This window comes from Podarcis liolepis (genome assembly GCF_965112155.1).
Source record: "Podarcis liolepis genome assembly, chromosome: 3".
Classification (NCBI taxonomy): Eukaryota; Metazoa; Chordata; class Lepidosauria; order Squamata; family Lacertidae; genus Podarcis; species Podarcis liolepis.
The window spans coordinates 95,027,850-95,051,293 of record NC_139557.1 but is presented as its reverse complement, the minus strand read 5'-3'; the positions used below and the strand labels follow the sequence as shown (position 1 = coordinate 95,051,293).

Below are 23,444 nucleotides of genomic sequence, written 5' to 3'. Positions count from 1 at the left end.
ACTCAACCAACCTTTCTGTGGTCATTCAGCCCGTTCTAGTGGCTCATGGCTAAGATATCACTGCATTTCGCTGCCGTGAGACATTCTAGATGCAGAACTTGGCCTTTGCTTGGAGAAGCTGGTAAAGGCTGCTAGCCACTATGGCTATGCTCTGCCGCCTCAGTTGGAGGCAATAATGCTTCTGAATGCTCACTGTTTAGAAGTGTATTCACACCTACACCTTCAAGGCACAAAAAACAGATTTCTGAAATATAACTTCAGAATAAATGTTAGAAGCTAGAAACAATAAACAACACAGATAATTGTCAAATTAAACCACTGTGGTGGCAATTATCTGCCAAATCTAAAATAGCTTTTGCTCAGAGCCTTTGGTTGCTAGAGCAAGGGAGACTCTATTCACCACATGAGCCTGTGCCAGACAGTAGAGAGATTATCTTTTCTGAAACCAGTTCTTCTTATTTCTTCCTTCTTTCGTTCTTAATATTCCCTATTGTTTTCTTTGGGGGGGGGGTGTAAGTCTGCTCTGCCATGGTATATGAGACTGGCTGGCTGGCTGGCTGGCATCTCTTCCTTTAAATAGAAGGCAGTAAATCCAGGTGACTTCACGCTGACTGCACAAACAAATGCCCACATGTCCATTTCTCTTTATATCCCCTTGTTCAACTATTTGTGAGAGTTTGCTCCTGCGAAAATGTTACAAATGCCCCCAAAGACAAAAGGATTGTGGACAGAGTTAAGCAGCCTAAAACTTGAATCAGTCTGGAATAAGAAGAAAAGCCAAATACCACTTTTGAGTCATTCATGTGAGTTTAATAAGTTGCTCCCTATGCATGGTTTCCTAACAGCTATGACACCTCACGCCCTTAGTCAGGCATTCTGCTTCTGTATAAACCCTACACATCACCACACCAACATCCTCCTGTGTGAAGTGGGGAGCTTTCTGTCTCCCTGGGGGGTTCAGAATTAAAACACAATTCTCAGAGTGTTTTAACCTCTCTTCCAGGGGACTTCTGGGAATTGCTGCTCTGTGAGAGGAATAGGGGTCTCCTGACAACTCTCAGCACCCTTAACAAACAACAACTCCCATAATTCTTTGGGGGAAGTCATGGCTGTGTAAAGTGGTACCATAGTGCTTTAGATGTATGGTGTGAATGTGGCTACAGTCGGCCTTCATAAGTTGGTGGTGATATGGAGGGTGGAACGTTGGACACTTGTTATCCTTGCTCACACACAGGGCAGATATTTCTGAGTCATTCATGCGAGTTTAATAAGTTGCTCCCTATGCATGGTTTCCTAGCAGCTATGACACCCCACGCCCCTAGTCAGGCATTCTGCTTCTGTGTAAACCCTGCCCATGAACAGGCCAGGTGGAAATGAGCAAAATGTCCAGATAGGGCGATGGCCTTCAAACTACTGCAGTAGTTGGAGAGTGTTTGTGCCCAAACCAAATCCAGACAGCTGCTTACAACAAGTTCACCAGCAAAAGCAACATATGCCTGTTCTCGTCAACCAGCTTTAGGTTAACTTTATAGCATGGATCTGGCTGCAAAGCTATAGCAACAGCAGTTGCATATCCAGAAACATGCAGTGCAGGCAAAAACTTCAGGGTACAGTGGTACCTCGGGTTACATATGCTTCAGGTTACCATACATACACTTCAGGTTACAGACTCCACTAACCCAGAAATAGTACCTCAGGTTAAGAACTTTGCTTCAGGATGAGAACAGAAATCATGCTCCGGCGGCGCAGCAGCAGCAAGAGGCCCCATTAGCTAAAGTGGTGCTTCAGGTTAAGAACAGTTTCAGGTTAAGAACGGACCTCTGGAAGGAATTAAGTACTTAACCCGAGATACCACTGTACTTAAAGCCTCTGTTACAGGGTTTAAACTAGGATCAGTGTGTAGTTCTAAGAGGAACAGAAGTAGAGCAGTGTCCTTGGTCAGGTCTCCTCACTATGTAACCATTGCCACGGTCCTAGTTTGGCCTACTATGCTAAGCAGTTGCTGACCACTGATCTGCTGGAATATACTGACTGACCTTTTTTGGTACAGCAAGATTGGAGAACCTTTGACCATCTAGTTGTTTCTGAACTACAACTCCCACCAGCCCTGACCATTGGCTCTGCTTGCTGATGCTGATGCTGATGAGAGTTGTAGTTCAGAAACATCTGGAGACCCAAAGTTTCCCCACCCCTGCGGCAGAGGATAATTTTGACTGGAATTTTAATGTCTTAATAATTCAAGCAAGTAATAAGTAAGAGTTACATCTGCAGACTGAACAAGGCTATTAAAAAGACAATGATTATTACTAACTGCTGTCTGTGCTTATTTTAGTCATTTTCCCTAACCCCAAATAAACAGCAGATTGGATGCTATGCAAGAGTTATGGACCATAAGTGGAATAATCTGAATGAATCCCATCTTACAATTGGAACCAAGGCTAAGACATCACTGACTAGAATTACTCTCCAAGTTTGACCTTCTTTGTTATTTTAATATCTGGCAAAAGTGTTTTTTACAAAGTTGTGGCCATCAGATGGTTTTGTGAATCATTCTACACTAAGGGGGGGGGAGAGAGAGAGAGAGAGAGAGAGAGAGAGAATAACTGTGATAATAATATTCTTGGGAAACTACCAGAATGTCTAGAAACAACTAGACCATGCTGTGACCAATTTGCTCTAGCATTTGGAGGAATGAAATAGGAGTCCTGTCCACCTGTAGTCAGGCAGGTATATTGCAATGTAGTTTAGTGTCATCTCCAACACATTCTCTCTCTCTCTCTCTCTCCCTCCCTCCCTTCCTCCCTCCCACAAGCTTAAGAGAGCTAGGATGGAGGATTGAGGGGACTGACATGACATTCAGATGTTGTGTGTGTGACATCACACAATGTCCTGACACCACACACACAATGTCAGACAATGTCAGGACATCGCAAGATTGGGGGCCCTCAGTGCCTCAGCCCACAGAAACCAGCACCCTTGGTTCCTCTCCTCCCTTCAAAGCTGCTTTTCCCAAGGATGAGCTGAGCAGATGCCTGACTACTGCTGCACAACACAGTTGAGCCGTCCATGTTCCCAAGACTAGCTGTTTTGACAAAATGACTTTGGGCACATTAAAGCCCTTTGACCGTCTCTTCCTAAGCCCTCTTCTGGTCTTAAAGCCAGGAAGCAGGAAAGGGTTGTGGGGTTGCATATTTCACCCTGTCCCTGTTATCACACAGTACAATCGCAGAGGATGTCATGGGGCTGTGCCAGCTACCTTACCTTCCTCTGTCATCCCAGGATAAACAGGGGGAAAGGTGTGATGGTGGCAAGGTTGACATGGCGCAAAAACACTAGCAGAAGCATTGGATTGGCTCAGCTGGTGCATTTGTGCTGACTTCACTGCCCCCTTGCCCCTCCCTTTTCCATCCCGCTATGCCACATTGACTTGGCCAGAGGGAGGTCAGGTAGAAGAGTTTGGATTTGATATCCCACTTTATCACTACCCGAAGGAGTCTCAAAGCAGCTAACATTCTCCTTTCCCTTCCTCCCCCACAACAAACAGAGTGTTGTGAGGTGAGTGGGGCTGAGAGACTTCAGAGAAGTGTGACTAGCCCAAGGTCACCCAGCAGCTGCCTGTGGAGGAGCGGAGATGCAAACCCGGTTCCCCAGATTACGAGTCTACTGCTCTTAACCACTACACTACACTAGGTAGGCAGAGCAGCCATACCACACTGTCTGGTACTGGGCTCAAGTCAGCTTCTAGTGCAACCGCGGCAAGAGTGAAGGCTTTCCCACTCATTGAAGCTCCCCATGCAGTCTTCCATGGCTCTTAATCCTGTGTGGAACCTCAACAAATTGAAAAGGTTCCTTGTCTACAAAAGCTACAGCCAAGCATGAACCTGGAACAAGCTGGTTTCAAATTTTGAGAAAGAAGACTCCAAATAAACATTAGAAATAACTTTGTGACAGCAAGAGCTGTTCGAGACTGCAGCAGACTCCCTCAGAAGGTGGTGGACTCTCCTTCACTGGTGGTTTTAAAACAAAGTTTGGATGGCCATCTGTCAGGGATTCCTTGGGTGTGGTTACTGAATCACAGGGGGTTAAGCCTTGGGCAGAGTCGGATTCAGGGCAGTGAGGTTGGTTCCCCCATACAGGGTGCCAAGCCGAGGGACGCAAAAATGAGAAGATTCATTTGGGAGTGCCAAATTTTGGGCTCGCGCAGGGTGCCATATTATGAAAGATTGCCTTGGGGTCCCTTCCAACTCTACAATTTTATGATTCGAAGCTGTGTGATGACAGGGCAGGCCTGAAAGGCTGACATGGCCCCAGAGCCCTTTTCCACTCTCACAGCTGTAACAGCCTGAGGAGGAATTCCTATTGTGCAGGGAGGCGGGGAACCTAGAATCCACATGCTTTCACATCAACATCTCTCAGAATAATCAATCGCACCATGCCACACTTTACATATAACACATTTCACGTTGTCTCTTTCAAAGCTGTCTGCTAATGCTCATTGTTAAATTCTTGTTATACTTTAGTTTTAATTGCCAATGAAATGTTTTTAAATGCCTGTTGGTTTTAACAGCAAACTGCTGCTTCCAAATAAACTGTTACAATCACTAACGGCTGTTGAAACATTTGGTTGCAATGGGTTCTCTCTACGATCAGTCAGGAAAGGCAAACCCCACAGAGTCCGTACTTAAGGGCTTGTACTGTACTCCGATTTGATGGCTGATAAGATAGCGGGCACAGTGTGCATTTCAAACCAGAGGACTCTGGTAAATGGACTGTGACATTTTCAAACAAATAGAATATCAAATAGCAGGTATAAAGAATCACTGGCTTCTGCAAGAGCAACAAATCTTTTCAAGGTTACCTTTCGGCAAACTGCAGATAAGACTAAATGGTCAGTGACACCGAACTTAAAAGTCTCTCTCTCTCTCTCTCTCTCTCTCTCTCTCTCTCTCTCTCTCTGGGGGATCCTCTTAATTTCAGGCCTTTAATTGGTTTATTAGTCAATCCTTCTTATGCAATCCTGGAATTGTATTAGAGATGGGTGGATTTCTCAGCACTTCTCATTTTTCCATTCTTAAGTTCAGTTTCCTACATTTCCACATCGGTTTCCCGGAGGCATCTGGTTGGCCACTGTGAGAATAGGAGGCTGGATTAGACAGGCCATTGGCCTGATCCTGCAGGTTCTTCTTACAATCTTATGTTTTTAATGGTTCTTGAAATGACCCTGACTCCTGCTGCTTCTTGGCCTTAGAGCAAACAAGGTCCTCTCACAAAGTGAGTACAGCCGTACCTTGCTTCTCGAATGCCTTGTGACTCGAATGTTTTGGCTCCCAAGCGCCACAAACCCAGAAGCGAGTGTTCTGGCCTGCGAACATCTGACGCGGCTTGTGATTGAGTGCAGGAAGCTCCTGCAGCCAATCGGAAGCCATGCCTTGGTTTTTGAACATTTTCGGAAGTCGAATGGACTTCCAGAATGGATTCCGTTTGAGAATCAAGGTACCACTGTACTATCCTCCATGCTCACAAAACGAGAGAAGGAGACACCACCAATATTTAGGGGGAAGAGGAGACCTGGGGATGGGGAGAGCCAGCCAAAACAACCCAGTGAGGACTGAGCTTGTGCAGTGACCACAGAATGCTGGTTGCTGGGAAAGAAAAAGAGACGGGAGAAGGGATAGAATGGCACATCTTGCAGGGGGTGTGGCTTACTGAGCTCTCCACTGCACTGCAACATTTTCTTGCGGTATGTATGAAAGCTTGTATGAAATCAAGAGTATACTATTAGGGTAGGGAGAGGCTACCAGGACTGTAGCAAGCAGGGCTCAAAATGCAGAAGGCATATACAGATTAGAGAGAAAAGTTCAGTAGAGGGGGGGAAATGATGCTGAAGCAGTAGAAGCAAACAGGAACATCTGAGTCAAGGTACATGATATACTAGGAGAAGTAGGGGCTTTGATCATGTTCCTTTCCCATGCTGAATCATCTTTGACTTGGAGACGGGTTCTCAAATTTAAATTACATGGCTGTGGAGTAAACTGTGTAACTGAGCAGCTATTTGATCAGCTCACCACTATCCTTCATTTTTAAAAAAAAAAAATCAGCAGACAAAAAGGTATGGGAAATGGGATGTGGTAAAGGAATATGAAAACTAGTAGAACCCAGATTGTTGGTGTGAAGTGATTCCAGCACATGTCAGCCTTTGACTCACTTGACCTCCTTCCCAATGTTATTTTAAGGTCCCCCCCCCTTTTGCTGCTGAATATGCATCGCTGTTACACAACGCTTACTAAGACAGTTATGTAAAATGCGAGAGATAAAAACCTCAATTCAGAGGCCCATCTCTAAAGGTTTTTGAACTTCCTGAAGGTTCTGGGAGCACATCCAAGGTTTTTATTGTTCCCAGAAGGTATGTGGGGTTTTATTTGTCATTTGGAGAATGAGAGTGTGTTGAGGAAGAGAGGCAAGGGGAGAAGAAGGTAGGATTCAAGGGAGACTCAAAACAGATGTAGGGAAGGAAACCCAAAAGGAAGGGAGGAGAGGGGAAATGTTGGAGAAATGCTACCTCTGTTAATAGCTCAATCAAACCCATGCATGTCTACATGGCCATCAATGGCTACTAGCCATGGTGGCTGAGCTCTGCCTCCATGGTCAGAGGCAATAACACTTATGAATACAATTGCTGGAAGCCACAGAAGGAGAGGGTGCCTTCTGGATCAGACCAATGGCCCATCTAGTCCAACATCCTGTTTTCAAAATGGCCACTCAGATGCCTGTTGGAAACCTGCCAGCAGGACCCAAGCAGAACAGCACTCTCTCCTCTTGCAGTTTCTAGCCCCTACCCTTCAGGATCTGTTCTTCCAGTGAGCACTCAGGGCTGATTTCCTTCAGAATGGATAGGTTTGATCTTCTTGCAGTCCATGGGACTCTCAAGAGTTTTCTCCAACACCATAATTCAAAAGCATCAATTCTTCGGCGATAAGACTATGCTCCGCTAAGTAAAAAACCGGAGGCATTCCTTTTAGGTTTAATTACAAATGATATTCCTGAAAATCAAAGGAAAGTATTCCTTTATGCAACAACAGCTGCCAGGATGCTTATAGCAAAAAACTGGAAAGGGAGAAAAATTCCATCAGTGAAAGATTGGCAAATTAAATTTTGTGAATACATAAATCTGGCAAGACTCACAGCATACATAAGGGGACAATTGGACCAGAAATTATTAAAAGAATGGGGTTGTGCTAAAAAGTATATGAAAAAACATTGTTCTGGAGTAAGTATATTGGTATGTAATGAATGATGCTTTACAGGGTTAAAGAAAAAGAAAAATGGTGTTAAAAAAAAAGTACAAAGATGGAAGTAATCTAATTAGACACAACAATATAGTAAGAGTAAATTTTTTGAGGTCTTAGAACAAAGGAAGGAAGTCAATACATGTTTATGTATGTAATGATATGGTTTTTTCTGTAGATGTGTGCTTTTTCGTTTATGTTTAGTTTTGTTTCCTTTGTGTTTTTTTCCTTTTTCTTTTCTTTCTTTTTTTTTTTTGGTATGTTCCTTTTTTTGTATAGTATTATTTTGGATTCAATGTTTGTAATTTTTGTTATGATTCTGCATTGAAATTTTTTTTTTTTTTAAAAAAAAAGACTATGCTCCGCTAAATGTGTAATATCCTGTATTCACTTGCTCTCCAGTAATGTGTCTGTTCTTTTGTCTGTTCTAACTCCCAGCTTGGGGGGGCTGGCTTGGCTCCCCAAGACCCTACCACTTTCAGGGGTGACAGAGAAGTGTGACGGAAATGGGAGCAGAAATTGTCAATGCTCTCTTATTCATCCCATGTCTGGGATGGAAATCAATGCAGAGAATACAATCAATACTTACTGTTGTGGTTGCTTTCAGCCTGCAAATGATACATAATTCATTGCATTTTCCACCCACTTGCATTGTGTTTCCTTCACATTGAAATGAATAGGTTGGAATAAGTTATGCAATTTTGGCCCAGCGGACAGCGCATGCACAAATACAGAGTGGGATAGGAAAGTAATGCTTTCTTACATCCCTACCCACTTTGGGCCATACTTATGCCCTCTATATTGCTACTGGAGGGTTGACCAAGGGTGCATGTTCATACCAAACAAGGTTAACCACTCCTGATTTAAAGGTATATTAGAAATAAGAGGAAAATACTGTCTCTGTGTGTGAGAGAGATAAAGCCATGTTCGTGTCTTGCAGCAAAACCAACATGCAGCAAAAACAACAAAGAGTTTTGTGTCACCTTGAATAATGGCAAATTTACGATGATAGCTTATGCTACCATGAATGTGTTAGTCTCTGTTGTTTTTGTTGCAGCAGGCTCACATGCCTACCCGTCTGGAAATTGTTACGCAACTGTAAGACATTTATAATGTGACTCAGGCATTCTTTCCTCAGGGCTCTAAATTGCCTGGGCTCTAAATGGACCACAAAAAGAGAATGCTCACTGCTACCCAGGTTTGCCTTCCCAATATGTGGAGAATAACGAAGCCAGTGACAGGACTATGCTTGACCCAACTCCCTGCATTATGTGATGGTAACTGCATTTGAGGAGAACACCCTAAAAGGCAATGGAAGTTGGTCCATTAGTTTAAATGGGAGCACTGCCCCACCATCCTCAGTCTGCCCTTACTCAGCTCCCATCCATCTGCCTCCTTACTTACATCAGTGTCAGGATGCTGCCAGCGGCTCCCGGCTGGCTGCTCAGGAAAGTGTAAAGACAAGGAAAAGTTTCTTACAGTCCTTTTTTATTTCAGACTTTACTGAGAGAGGCTATAGAACCCAGCCTCTTGGATAATGGCATTGTCCCAAGTGAAGCTCCACCCCACCCCACCCTGTCTCTCCCACTTCCTCATTTGTCATCATCTCCTCTACAGGTACCTCTAAGTGCTGTCTGTCTCCAAGCTCTTTGCTCTCCTACTTTAAAGTCCCACTAGGTTCTGGGAGATGGTGAGTCTGGAATGCTTTCTAATGACAATGTGTCAGCCAGCTGCTCCTCTGGCTCTCCCATTATTTCCCAATTCCCCCCCCCCCATCTCCCTCTGAGCTGTGACCTCCCACAAACCCCTGTTGTAAATCAATACTGTCTCCCTCTTCCTCCTTGCTAGAAGGGTCAGGATGGTGAGGTGGTCTCCACCATTCCGCCTCTGCCCAGTTCCTGAGAGGTGGTGGCACACCTGCCAGCTTCCCCCTCCTTAGTCCTGGTACTGCCCTTATAGAACTCAGCAAGGAAGGAAATGGGGATAACAATAGAATCAGTGACTCTGTCTTTCTTGCTTGGGCTCTGCCTACTGTTTGGGCTCCCTGCATTCCACCCCACCAGTCTCAATAGGCACCGGCTGATAGGACATGATAACTGTAGTTCAAAACATAGCTCTATAGCTGCAGTATGCAAAGTGGCAGGCTGCTGTGTGATGTAGCCTGCTTTGGTGCCCCTGCACAAGCTGTTTTAGGCCAGACTGTAGCTTGTACCATGAGAATTGTATCCTAATTCTGTCTTCCCACAAAAAAAACCCCATGGCAGTAGCTGTTCACTGGGCCTGAACCTCACTCAATCAGCCCCTTAGGACAGGAATGGGGAACTTGTGATCCTCTGGATGTTGTTGGACTCCAGTTCCCATCAGCTCTGGCCAGCATAGCCAATGGTCAGGAATGATGGGGGGCTGTAGACCAGCGACCCATAGCTTGGGTCTTATGGGTCTTCAAAAGGCCAGGTTACAATTCACCGATCTGTTGCTGGCTAGCATTTACAACCATCTCTTGCCATTTCTATATGTGGCAATATAGTTGTGCGTGAGTGTGTGTGTGTGTGTGAGAGAGAGAGAGAGAGAGAGAGAGAGAGAGAGAGCGCAAACTCCTCAGTTTGAGCCACATTCAGTCTCCTGGGTCAGTGCTTCAAATGTCAGGTGAAAAGCTCATTTAGTCTGAAAGAGGAAACAGTGAGAGAAATACTGTGAGGTAATAAGTCATAAATTTCCATTTCAGGATGTTTGCAGTAACAATGCATCATGTCTGGCTCTGTTCAAAGTTCCACGGTTGCACATTGGAACAGATGTGAACAGAACCTATATACCTTCAATTTATGACTTATTTTAGGTAGGTAGGCTGAAAAATAATTATTCCTTTTTTAAAACTTGGGGTGGGGGTGAGGAGCTAGGCTGGGTTCCTGTTCCCATCTTGCTAATAATATTGAATATATGCCCTAGTCAAACTGAAATTAAGACATATAGCAAGAAGAAATGGACCCTCATTTCCCCCGTTGAGTAATATCCAAAGAGAAACCAGCAGCTTATAATAAAGTAAGAAAAAGAGAAGGTTATAGGTCCTCTCAAAAGTGTTATTTTGGGATAGTCACAATCCTGCTCAGTAAATTATCCACAGCTATGGATTATTTGCAGTTTGATGTTTCTTTTCTTCATTTAATTTATAGTCTACGCATTCCCAAGGGTCCAGGGCATGTGTTGTACTGCAGGGATGCTGCACCCATCACTCTTCTGCCATTGTAATGGTGCCTCAAGCGGTCCAGTTGTTTCCATGGAAAGAAGGGGTGGAACTTGGGCAAGGTTGAAAGCAGCTTTGGGGAAGGGGAAGCTGGGAACACTTCAGAGAGGACACTTGCTGCATGACTTAAAGGAAGTGATATAACCTGTGAAGTTCCACCATAAAGTGGAAGAGGCCCAGAATATCAGGAGCAGGCTTGGAGATAGCTGCTTTGCTAAGTAGCTAGAGCAGAGCAAAGAAGAGACTCTAGGCAGGCTGAGAGACACTTCATTGGCCTTTAGTGCTTGTGGTCCAGTTACATACAAGGCAAAAAGAAACTGCTGGTTATCGTACATCTTTCTTACTCTGTGCCCCAAGCCAGGGGTAGTCAACAATGCGATGCTCACCAGATGTTGCTAGTCTCCAACTCTCACCAGAAATTGTGTCTCATACTGAGGAAGCCTGAATGAAAATGTCACATATACCCGTTCCTTATCGATTAACCTATATTCTGTCAAACAGTAGGAAAATAACTCAGATAAAGCTCATGTAGATTAACTGACCCCTTCAGCCGAGAGCGGTAACTACGTTCAAAGACTAAATAAAGTTCAAGTGAAGAAATGACCCAGCTTTGCAATATATAAATGCTCTTTCCATATCCTAAACACTAAAGAACACCTGTGGGGAAACTACAACAAAGAGAACTAGACATAAGACCTTTGGGTGTTATTGTATGTAGCTGTGAAATCCATTGAGCCTCTGGGAACTATCTGTCATGTGTTCAGAGGGCTCCAGATTTCAGTAGCAACATCTTTCAGAACCAATGTTGTGGAGTGCCCCCTGGCATGTGCTCACTTCTTTGCCCTTGCCAATATTTATATTGTAACTGCAAAGAGGAATGTGGAAATTACCTAGAAGAGAAGCTGCAGCTCTGAAGAGGCCAGGTGCAGGTGGGAGGGCCCCTGGTGGGTGTCGAGGCCATAATACTTCCAAACACCAGTTGCTGGAAACCACAGAAGGGGAGAGTGTTCTTGCACATGGGTCCTGCTTGCAGGTTTCCCAAAGGCATCTGGCTGGCCACTGTGAGAACTAGGTGCTGAACTAGATGGGGCACTGGCCTGATCCAACAGCCTCTTCCTATGTACTGAAATATGAGGGAGTGATATTACTATCTGTTCTGCTGCTACAGTCAACCAGAGAACTCTGATCCATTTGGCAGCTGGTTCATAGGCTGGTACAATATAAGTTTCCTGAAATTCTACATTATCGTTTTAAATATAACTTTGTGAAGAGAACAGAAACTGAAATGGGTAAATAATAAAATAAATTACGGTGCATATGCAAGGAATAAAGTAGCAGTGGAAGCAGAATTGCTAACAGTGGCTATAATTGATTTATGCTCCCGGTCATGCAGATATAATGAAATGTCTACATATTACAGTAATGTCACTCCCTTTAATAGTGAACTCGGCTGGTGAGTGCCGACAGGATTGTAGCCAAAATGGGGCCACTGAGACTCAAGAGGGAGTCATCAACATGCTTGAGGGAGCCTTGAGGTTTGCAGATACCAAAAAATTTCTTTAGGAAAATATAACTAAGGGGTCAACCTTCCCCCCAAACTGAGAACTGAGCCGTCTCAGTAAATACCAAATGTTGACTGTTGGTTAGAAAAGGAAGATGGAAAATGGGGGTATGTGGGGAGTGAAATGATTTGCTTGCGCTCCTGACAGCTTGTGGTATCCCAGAGGAAGGCACAGTTGGCTCGAAGGAGCATTCCCTCAAGATGGCGAGGATACACTGCAACACTTTGCTGCAGGTCCCACTTGTACTTGTTTAACTTTAAAAAATATGAGAATTCCTAATGGAATTAATGCATTTTTATTTATGCTTAGTCTAATTCTACACACATGTCTGCATGTAATCCTAGCTCACAGGGGTTTTTGGAAAGAGAAAAGTATGCACATCTTTTTACAAATTTAGCCCAGCAAATAGCTGCTAACAGGCAGATCACAGAGCGTTGCTTTACAACATTTAGCTATTATGAAATTACTTGAGAACGGAGAGTAACAATGAAGGTTTTTGATTGGTCACTGGCTATGTCATGCACGCATCAACATTTCCTCATAAAAAACACAGGTATGACCTTTTTACCTTGAAGTTTCCATGTCATAATAGCTATGAGGCACTCCTGGTTAATAGATTTCTGAGGGATTATTGCACACTTTCTGAGGAGCTGAAGTCGCTTGGCTTTTGGCTCCTGCCTCATGCTGCACCTGAGATGTGTGATAATCTCTCAGAAATGTGCTGCTTGTCAAGTCTTATGGCTTAATTATAAACATTAACGAAAGTCAGCCACAGCTTAAGAGGCTTGCCCATCTGTTTCTGCACTTGATGGATGGTTGTGGTAAGTCAAGAAAGCCTATCCGGACACATGGTTTAGTTACCGAGCGTTGTTTTTACAAGTCCTATTGGTTTTATCTTTGCTATTTATTTATTGAAAAGCGTTTCTATAAACCATAACGTCATACGTGGCTCCTTGGTGAGTGTGGCTCCTTGTGGCGCCAGGCAGCTGCGGAGGGGGGCTTGCTTGCTCTGTTTTAGAAGCGGCTTGAAATGGAGCGAGCCCAGTGTCAATCAGCTGACTGGCAAAAGGGGCTTGCTCCATTTTCATGAATCAGTTTGCATTCAAAGCTCTGTTTTCAGAAGTGGTTCATGCAAACGAAGCAAGCCTCTTCAAAGGGGTGCCTTCAAAGTGGCGTTTCCTAAAATGGTGCTCTGTTTTAGGAAGTGGTTTGAAACAGAGCCTTGAAAGCACGCTCCCGGTGCCGATCAGCTGATTTGCATTGGGAGCCCACCTTCAGAGGAGGCCACTGTAACAACCCATCAGCTGTTCAGCAGTCATAGCATCCTCAGGTGTCCATTACCTGGTGTCAGGGGAATAGCACATGGCTGGTCCCACTTACCTATCAAGTCGGACTGTGAAGAATGGGGTAAGTAATGATGCAGCTCATTGGCCAGACCCAGTTCTGCATCCCTGCACAAAAGGAAAAGGGGTTGAGAAGCAGGATGCGGAAAGGAATCTCAGACATCATATCTTATTTCCCCTACATGTTGTGATGTATCCTCACTGGAGCTGAACAAAACCTGTCTCCAAAAATTTCCCACACCATTTGTGGATGGTCAAATGCATGCACCAAGTGGGGGCAGGGGGAGAGAATTTGTCAAATATGGCAGGGAATCCAACAGTTTTTTTTCTCAGAAGATTCTCTCCTGAGATATTTCATGTCACTTAATTTGCAATCAAACTCATACCTTTAGCTCATATTGGTGGGTGAAGGAAACCATGGGCTAAGAGAGCAGTGGAAGGAATAGGGGCTAAGCCTGTGGCTTTCTTTAACAATATTGAAATCCTATTATACCATATCAAAACTCGATTTGCAGTTGAGTACAAAATTGATAGATGGCAAAATTTGGAGGGGGGTTCTCTGAATATTGTCATGGAGAAGACTGAAATTTCCCCAACAGTTTAAGGTAAAGGTAAAGGGACCCCTGACCGTTAGGTCCAGTCACGGACGACTCTGGGGTTGTGGCGCTCTTCTCACTTTGTTGGCCGAGGGAGCCGGCGTGCAGCTTCCGGGTCATGTAGCCAGCATGACTAAGCCGCTTCTGGCAAACCAGAGCAGCACACGGAAATGCCATTTACCTTCCCGCCGGAGCTCTACCTACTACTTGCACTTGTACCTATCTACTTGCACTTTCACGTGCTTTCAAACTGCTAGGTGGGCAGGAGCAGGGACCGAGAAATGGGAGCTCACCCCGGCACAGGGATTTGAACCACCAACCTTCTGATTGGCAAGCCCCTGAACGCATAATTCCTCAGCCCTAGCCAACCTTCAACCAAACTGCCGTAAGGACTTTATTATGCAATCTGGGGGGGGGGCACGGGTGCATTTGGGGTATTTGTATTCAGAACAGCGAACAACAGTTTCCTACCCTCCATAAAATTTCTTCTCTTTGCTAAAAAGATCTGGGATTGAGTCCAAAATCTGAGAACTCTTTTGCTAAATGTGGTGAATATATGCTGGAGTGGGAAAGGACCACATACCCTTCTCCCTGACCCTATCCCCACTTTCAGAACATGTTAAACTGTGAGTGCAGATGTTGCCGGACTCCAGCTCCCATCGCCCCTGGCTCTAAGCCATGATGGCTATGCCTATGGTGATGGGAGTAGGAGTGCAACAGCATGTAGGAGACTACTAATTGGCCTGTGTTCAGGCCTTGAGCAAGTAACTTCCTTCCCTCATTGAACCTACTCACAGCCTTGATGAACTGCTGCTTAACTACCCTCAACACTGGCTGTAGGGGCTTCTGAGCATGCTCAGTTCTCAGGGGGCTTAAGTAAATAAGAACCAACGGAATGAAACATAAGACATATCAAGCAACCTGTCTTCCCCACAATGGCCAGCCAGATGTGTATTGGAAGCCCACAAACAGGATATGAGGCAAAAGACCTTTGCTATTTACTAATTACTCTTCTAGCTTGCCCTATGAAGCACTTAATCCGAAGAAAACCAGTGTAAACAAGCAAAATGCATCCAAGTGTGTTTCTGGGCTGGATTGTAAACAGAGATAAAACTGAATCTGCAAGCCTTTGTGCTCCTGCAAAAGAGGAATGTGGGTTATGAATGTTTGCAGAAGGAAATGAAGAGTGAACTTCATTTTAAATTATGAGACAGGATCCCACTTGGGGGGACAAGACGGGAACGTCCATTTGTTTTGTTCAGAGTGCAACCAAACAAATGGTTCTGTGTAAGAGTGGAGACCAAACTGAGCATCAGCGGGCAGGAAAGTCGCTGAAGAATAGTGATATCCAAGGTTTCATCTGTGCCACGTAGCAGATTTCATATTGCCAAAATAGAGAGGTATTCATTATTAAAGGAATGGTGTCATTCCTATAATCAAAATATGGGCCTCTCTTTTTCACTGCCTTCTTTTACGGGGTTTGCTGTGGGTATCTGACCTCACGGGCACACAAAGAATATTTCCCTTCTTTGATCTTTATCTTTGAACTTGAGCTATGAGTCATACTTGGAACGACTGGTATACTGCAGATTAAATGCCATAGCCCATTCCTCTCCACTATTTAAAAGTATCTGCTTGGGTGCTGGATATTATGTACTATGATTTATGATCCCCCCATCCCCCAAATTGTGAGTGTGTATGAGATATCTGAACTTGATGTTTCCAAATTTTCTAATCAGATTCCCCCCTGCAGTAAAAAAAAAAAAAAAGCATATGTATTTCACTGAATTCTCCTTGTTGATCATAACTTTAAATATTGTAATACTTGAAAATGTAAAGCAGGGTCTCTAGCAATCTCCATCTGAGGATTATCGACTGCTAACATGAGAGGAAGGAAGTCTTGTGTGAGGGAATTTCTGATGCCTTCTGATGCCCATTATGGGGGTCAAAATATCAACTGAACAAGTACAGTGGTGCCTCGCAAAACGAAATTAATCCGTTCCGCGAGTCTCTTCGTCTAGCGGTTTTTTTGTCTTGTGAAGCAACCCTATTAGCGGCTTATCGGATTAGCGCTATTAGCGGTTTAGCGGCTATTAATGGCTTAGCGGCTATTAAAGGTTTAGTGGCTTAGCGGCTAAAAGGCTATTAGCGGCTTAGCGGCTTAGAAAAAGGGGGGGAAGTGGAAAAAAATCGGAACACTCGCAAGACGTTTTCGTCTTGCAAAGCAAGCCCATAGGGAAAATCGTCTTGCAAAGCAGCTCAAAAACGGAAAACCCTTTCGTCTAGCGGGCTTTCCGTCTTGCGAGGCATTCGTCTTGCGGGGCACCACTGTACTGTATTGGCCCAAATATAAGCCGCCCTCGAATATAAGCCGCACCTTTAAAATTGGAGGGGAGAAAAGAAAAAAGAAAACATACCTGAATATAAGCCGCTCCATTCCTCACTGCTTCTGGCTGCAGTGCGGGGGGAGCCGCACTGTGTTGCTGGCGGCCATTCCCCTTCCTTGCTCTCTCCCTTCCCAGCCTTGGGGGAGAGGATGGGGGACTACGCTTGAGGCAGGCGCCGCTTTGCCGCACTCCTGGCGCTGTTTGCCTCACGCTCCTGGCTGCATACCATAAGGTCATGAATATAAGCCACACTTTAAGTTTTCACGATCGGAATTTGGGGGGAAAGTGAGGCCTGTTCAGGCCAATATGGTATTCCTCAAACAGTGGCCCACGACTCACCAGTGAGCCTCAGTGCCCTGCCCGCTACAGTACCTGTGCCATAACCTTTCGATTGGGCCAGTGCCAACACCAGTGCCTCCATGCATGCTGACTAAAACTGCCCAGGAGAGAGATTTTGTGGGAGTAGATGAGGAAAGGTCACAGGAGGCACTAAAGGTAATTGGAAAGTACGATAATCTTTATTGTCATTGTTCCATACAGAACAACAAAATTGAAAAGTGAGATAAAAAGCTAATGTTTATTGATAATAATTAATAATGCATAAATAAATAACTGGGAATAGAAAGTGCAAAGATAAGAAGGGGGATCTGTCAGAGGAGTAGGAAGCGAATTTCAAAAGACCAGCAATGAGGGACTGCAGGGTCTGGTGGGAAGGCAGAATTAGCTGCAAGCTGAGCGTGAAAGGAGAATGGAATAAAAATACAGAGCTGTGAAAAAATTATTTGAGAGACATGGGGAAGGGGAAAATATATTTTATAAATGTATTCACCGCTTAAAGCTGAGCCACAATATCTTCAGAGCAAATGTCTTGACTTAGCTTGTGGGATGATGAGTGATGGAGCTCCTTGCCACAGGGGAAACACTGTGAGGAAGAATTTAGCAATTTCTGAAAATGGATTAGATATCAGCAGGTGACATCAGTAATTGCCAGCTGATTATACCAAACTTTGCCTCCATCCGCCACCTTTTCCATAACTGGTGCTGCCCCTGCACTGCCAGTCATCTCAAGTGAGTCCTGTGGGTACAAAGACTGAGAGGCCCTGAGCTGAAGAGTGAGGTGGTACCCAGAGGTTGCTGCTGGAGGATATACAAACACTTTCCAAGCAATACTTTGCCCTGCAGAATTCATGTGAGAATTATGTCAGCTTCTATCAGCATAACCTTTCCTTTCTTTTCTTTCGCAAATGACGGACTGTTGGAAGAGTGGGGTGGAATGTAGGAAACCCAATAGATAACTTCCCCTCTTCATTTTTTCCCCAGATTCCACTTCAGGGGTCTCTCAAGCCAGCATCTTTTTCAAGACTATGTCTCATTTTCTCTACATGCAGTTTATAAGAATGAGTAGCCACAGAAGGATAATTTTTATTCATCACCTCATGGTAAGATTTCCGTGCAAAACAAAAACAAAAACCCAAAACAAATATGCAAACTTGCAGTAATATGCCATCCTAACATATGAGGTAAGAGGAATTCGTTACTATGGTTGTTCAGCTGCCTGAAAAAATATCACACCCTTTCCAGAGATTTGGATAAATGCTCAGTAGCCATTTGACGTTACCGCATGTAGCTGTGCTATTGTGGCAGGTGTGTGTGTGTGTGTTTTGCACTGGCTCATCTGGTCATGAAAAATACATCCCTCTCTCTCTCTCTCTCTCTCTCTCTCTCTCTCTCACACACACACACACACACACTGTAAATCATTAAAAATTGCATTCTTCTAAGATAGTCCTCTATTTTGAAATTCAGTTTTTGGCACCTCTTTGTTTTTATACCAGCTGTGGTGTTTCATCTCCAGAGGCACATGGATGACATCTGAACATCCAGCACTATTGTGCTTAGAGACTCCACAAACAACCCCACCAAATCCTGTATGATAAATTTCCCCCTGATTAGTTAAACAGATACTGCAATGCGCCAACAGAAGGAGGCGTTGTTGACACAGCATCTCCTGAGACTCTGGCTATGTTTTCTTTGAGTTCTTCAGCATTCAGCCCTTGGAGCAGCGAGAAGACTGGGTGGCGGGGGGAGGAATCAGTTCGCATTATTCATTCCCAGTGATTTCTTTCTTTCTTGATTTCTTCCTTTCTTTTGGTTTTCATTATAGTGCCAGATAAAATCCTGTCATGTGGAACTGAGGCCGAGAGCAGGCCTTTGAAGAGCAGAATATGAAAATATTGTTTGATCCAATCACAATATGCTTTTTAAGAGTCTAATCCATAAAGTCAGTTCTCTGTATTAAGGATGAAAGAAACAAACAGTGGTATGCAGTGTTTTGTGAGTGTGTGTTTTGAAATGTATTTTTAGCTCTTGGTTTCTTCATCACCACCTCACCAAGGATACGGAAGAGTACCTAATTGTACCTAGTACCTGGTCATTGTGTGGAAGAGGAATGGTAAGATGGATAGGAAAAGAGGGGGGCTGAAAGAGGAAAATGTTATGTACTGAAGTTCTCACCCTGGGCCAGCAGGGGGATACAGTGGTGTCTCGCAAGACGAAATTAATCCGTTCCGCGAGTCTCTTCATCTAGCGGTTTTTTTTGTCTTGCGAAGCAACCCTATTAGCGGCTTAGTGGATTAGCGCTATTAGCGGCTTAGCGGCTATTAGCGGCTTAGCGGCTATTAGCGGCTTAGCGGCTAAAAGGCTATTAGCGGCTTAGCAGCTTAGAAAAAGGGGGGAAGGGGGAAAAAATCACAAGACTCGCAAGACTTTTTTGTTTTGTGAAGCAAGCCCATAGGGAAATTCGTCTTGCGAAGCGCATCGAAAAACGGAAAACCCTTTCGTCTAGCGGGTTTTCCGTCTTGCGAGGCATTAGTCTTGCGGGGCACCACTGTACTGTAGATAGTTTTCACTCAGGTCCACATATGCAAATAAGGGATTGAAAGTGACGTTCAGTGATTGGATAGTTACAGAAAATGGTTACTGTTGCATTCTAGTGGAGCTCTATATCAGTGTTTCCCAAGCGTTTTTGGGCAACGGCACACCTGTTTACCGGGAAAAAATCTCGCGGCACACCACCATTAAAGCCCCGCCCCGTGACGTCAGCGCGCAGCGTCACGCCGGGAGGGACGCACAAAAGTTAAAGTTTTTTCCCTTCCCCTTGCCGGGGTGGGAGGAGGCAGCAGAGCGAGGGATTGAGGGACGGCGGCAGCGGCTGTTGTGGCGGTGGCGGCGATAGCGGGCGGAGGAGGAGCCGTCGCCGGGAGTTGCTGCTGCTGCTGTTGCTGCTGCTGCCCGGACATGCCGGCCTCCTCCTCCTCCGCTGTCTCGCGCTCCTCCCTTTTGCGCGCGCTGCCCCGCCGCTCGGCACCAGCACCGCGGAGCCGCCCCCGGCTCGACGCGGATCCTCGCCGCCGCCGCCTCTCGCCGCCCGACTCGCCCGCCTCCCTCCCACGGCACACCAGCCGGTGTCTCACGGCACAGTAGTGTGCCGCGGCACACCGGTTGGGAAACACTGCTCTATATAAGCAGGCTGGCTGAACCCTTCAGTTCAGTTCTGTTCTGGCCTGTGAATAAACAAGAGCTGTCTGAAGAATTGCTGTGTCGTCTGATATGTTCACCCACAACTTAACAGAAAAAATGGGTGGCCCTGCTTCCTGCTAGCATGCAGTCTCTGAAAGGTCACCCCAACAGGGAACGCAGCCCTCAAAAGAAAAGAGGCTTCACAGCCCTGTAGAGTTCCAGGCAGAGGTTCTTCCAAAGGCTGCTTAATTGCTCAACATTCAGCCTGGGGCTATATGCACACTATCTCCGAGTCCCTTACACTCAGTCCTTACTCAAAAATAAGTCCCACTGAGTCCAATGAGGCTTGCTCATTGAGTCTCAGGTAAGTATTATAAGACTACAGCCTGAGTCCTTAGAGGGAGACGCTTGAAGACTGCAGCCAAAGTTAAATTTCTGAATTAGAAGAAGAAGAAGAAGAGTTTGGATTTGATATCCCGCCTTTCACTCCCCTTCGGGAGTCTCAAAGCGGCTAACATTCTCCTTTCCCTTCCTCCCCCACAACAAACACTCTGTGAGGTGAGTGGGGCTGACCTCTGGAGCATGACATCCAGGCCTACATGGTGATTTATTTGAAGGTGCTAGTTAGGTCTTTGCACAGATTGGTAGATTGTGGTCACTTTAGTTTTCTTGTTGTTGTTGTACAAGCTACTAGATACTATGACAACATACATGGGAACATCCTGGTTCTTGGTCAAGGCTGTTGGATCAGCTTTCCCAGCGTAAAGGGATAATTGTGCGTCTCTCCTGCCTCTGTCCACACTGTATCTCCACAATACACATGACACACCCATTCCAACGGTGGTTTGATGAGCGGTTTCCAAAAGTAAACAAATGAAGCATGGGTGTAGTTAATCACTGTGGCTTTCCCATCTATGTATATGCAACACAGACCTTTTGGATCCATTTCCAACAGAGAATGGACATACGGCCGATTGACAGCAATTTACAAAGGGGTGTCGGTAAATGACATACTAAATTACCTTGTAGGGTAATGTTTTTTCCATGCTGTGTAGGAACTCTTGTTTTGTTTGTTTTGTTTGTTTCCTAGCTAGCTAACCAACCAACCAACCAGAACTAAACAGCTCAAAAGACACAGACCCCTGCCATGTCATTTAAAGTTTTGATTACCATGCAATAATAAATAAGAAACACAGTGTTTTATCCCTCCAGTTACTCGAATTAAAGAATGCAACAGCCCTGCTGCTACAAAGGCACACCTAGTTCGGCATTCTGCCGTCACACTGGCTCACTAGATGCCCATGGGAAACTCACAGGCAGGATATGAGCACAATAGTGCAATAGCCTCTGATACTGGTGTGCATATATAAGCCATCATTGCTAGGGGCCATTAATATGCTTATCCTCTTTGAATGGGCCAATAACCCCTTTAAAGTCATTCAAGTTGGTGGCACTGCATACATCCCTATGCCTCAATCATCACTACACCTTGTGGCAGAGAATTCCACAGCTGTGTTTTGTGCGACATCGGTGCCATTCATTAAAGTGAAATCTTTCTGGATGGGAAAGCACACAGCAACCAAAAAGGAACACCAGATCAGTGCATTAGTTACATGGTTGTTGTTGTTTTTTAAATCATTTAGGCCCATATTGGATTTTTTTTTTAAGTATGCCCTTGACTGTAAAGTTTGTATGTGACAAACCGGTATTTGAAAACACATACTTCACACAAGCACACTTCTCGGGGAGCCTGTTGAATGAGCATTTCCTGGCAAACGGAGGTTTTTAATTTAATTTAATTTAATTTTAAAACGTGCTGCCTTTCAGAGCCAAAAGCCTTGCTAAGACAGCTAACATAATATACAAAGCTATAAAACACAATTTCAATAAAATGCCATATATTGAAAACAATGGTTAGCAAAATCACAAGCAATTTCTAAAATAAATTAAACCAGGGGGTGGGAGACTTTCTTCAGTGTGCTAAGGACTAGATTCTCTCATAGGTTCACCTGCCAGTGGGCCAGAGGCAAAAGCAACTGAGGTAACGCTTACCTTTTCTACAGAAGCCTACATTCTAGATACACAAAAAGATCTACCAGTATATGAGAATCCATATTTAAATCAATACTTAAATCACAAAATACTTCTATAGATATGTATATTATCACCATGTGTGTGTTTTTAAAGGTATTTCATCCTGAAATATGCACCTGCTCACACATTTTTGTATATTTTTTGTTCAGAGAACTGTATCGCAAATTTCAGATAAGTGTGAAATCTAAAGGATAATTATGTTCTGATCTGTGTAGAAGTCCAATAGATATGATTTAGGTGAGTTCTCTTAAAACTGTGGACCAAACTAAATCATCCTCCATCTTAACACATAGCCATTGCAATTCCCACATTTGGTGTGGAGCTTCGTTGACCTAGCAACTTGTTAGGAAAGGGGCTTTTTTATTATTTAAAAAATCCTCACAATTCAACTTTGAGTATGCTCTCTTTCTAAAGGAATGTTGCCTAGTTTGCCTTTTTTGCCATCAAACAGATGGTTCATGTAGGAATCTTTTCTTATCTCCTACTTAGTCATTGGCAAGATGGACTTCTTGTTCCAGCAGAACTTTTTCCATCCATGTATCTATGGATGCAATTATGGGCCCTGGAAAGCTGTTTGTTTTCAGGGAGGGCTGCCACCCCAACAACTGGTTCTAAGACAGGCAGTTTCGGAAATACCACAAATTTCTCAAGTTGTCTACATGGCCATATCTTTTGTCGTGTGTCTTCCAGCGTTGGCTCATAACGCTGGCATATAACAATTGTCGGTTTCCTGTTTTCTTTAGTCCAAGACTATGAAACCTCAAGCTGGATAAAAGGCTAATGTGAGGCACAGACTGGACCCTTTGTATACCTTGGTAGCCTATCCAAAGTATAACATTTTGTTAAGATCTGACTGATTCCTGATATTGAGTAATAAGTCAATGTGTCTCCCTCTAATAGAAATAATTGTAAACTGAGTAGAAGTCATATAGGAGAATTGTGAAATGTGTAAGACTAAGAATGCTGGCAATATTGAGGTGTGCATGTTAGGGGCAATGTGAATTGTATGGTTAATGTGCATAACAAGCACTCATCATATATCATAACCATTGTGTACATCATCTCCCCAGGAGAAGGAAAATATCCACATTCTCCGGAAAGTATACACATTCTCTAGCTTGGGAAACTACAATTTGTTTATTCTCTGGACAATATGCACATTCTGTGGTAAATGTGTCTACTCTCCTAAGAAACATGTTCTTAATCTAGTTTAGAAGCAGTCAACCAGAGGTGATGAATTTGTATCAACAGCCACTTCTTATGCACATTAATGGCTTAACTCACTTTATTCCTACACATATATACTGATCAATTACACAGTTTTTCATCAGTGCATATATTGGTTTGAGCATGCCTATTTAGTCGTTTAGTCGTGTCCCATGGACCAGAGCATGCCAAGCACTCCTGTCTTCCACT

The 23,444-nt window shown here is 44.3% G+C and overlaps 1 protein-coding gene and 1 long non-coding RNA gene across 3 annotated transcripts in view; one reads left to right on the top strand and one right to left on the bottom strand.

Annotated features, from left to right (window-relative positions):
* The window catches only part of LOC310702742 (uncharacterized protein), a 601,527-nt gene that overhangs the window by 430,613 nt on the left and 147,470 nt on the right, over positions 1–23,444 (bottom strand). The gene's annotated exons all lie outside the window — the stretch shown is intronic.
* LOC310702911 lies at positions 12,741–22,031 on the top strand. 2 transcript variants are annotated; one of them, XR_014523781.1, is made up of 3 exons: positions 12,741–12,910; positions 17,736–17,854; positions 21,938–22,031. It is a non-coding gene; the product is annotated as an uncharacterized lncRNA (long non-coding RNA). The 2 variants fall into 2 exon arrangements; XR_014523782.1 differs by lacking the exon at positions 21,938–22,031 and adding an exon at positions 18,580–18,719.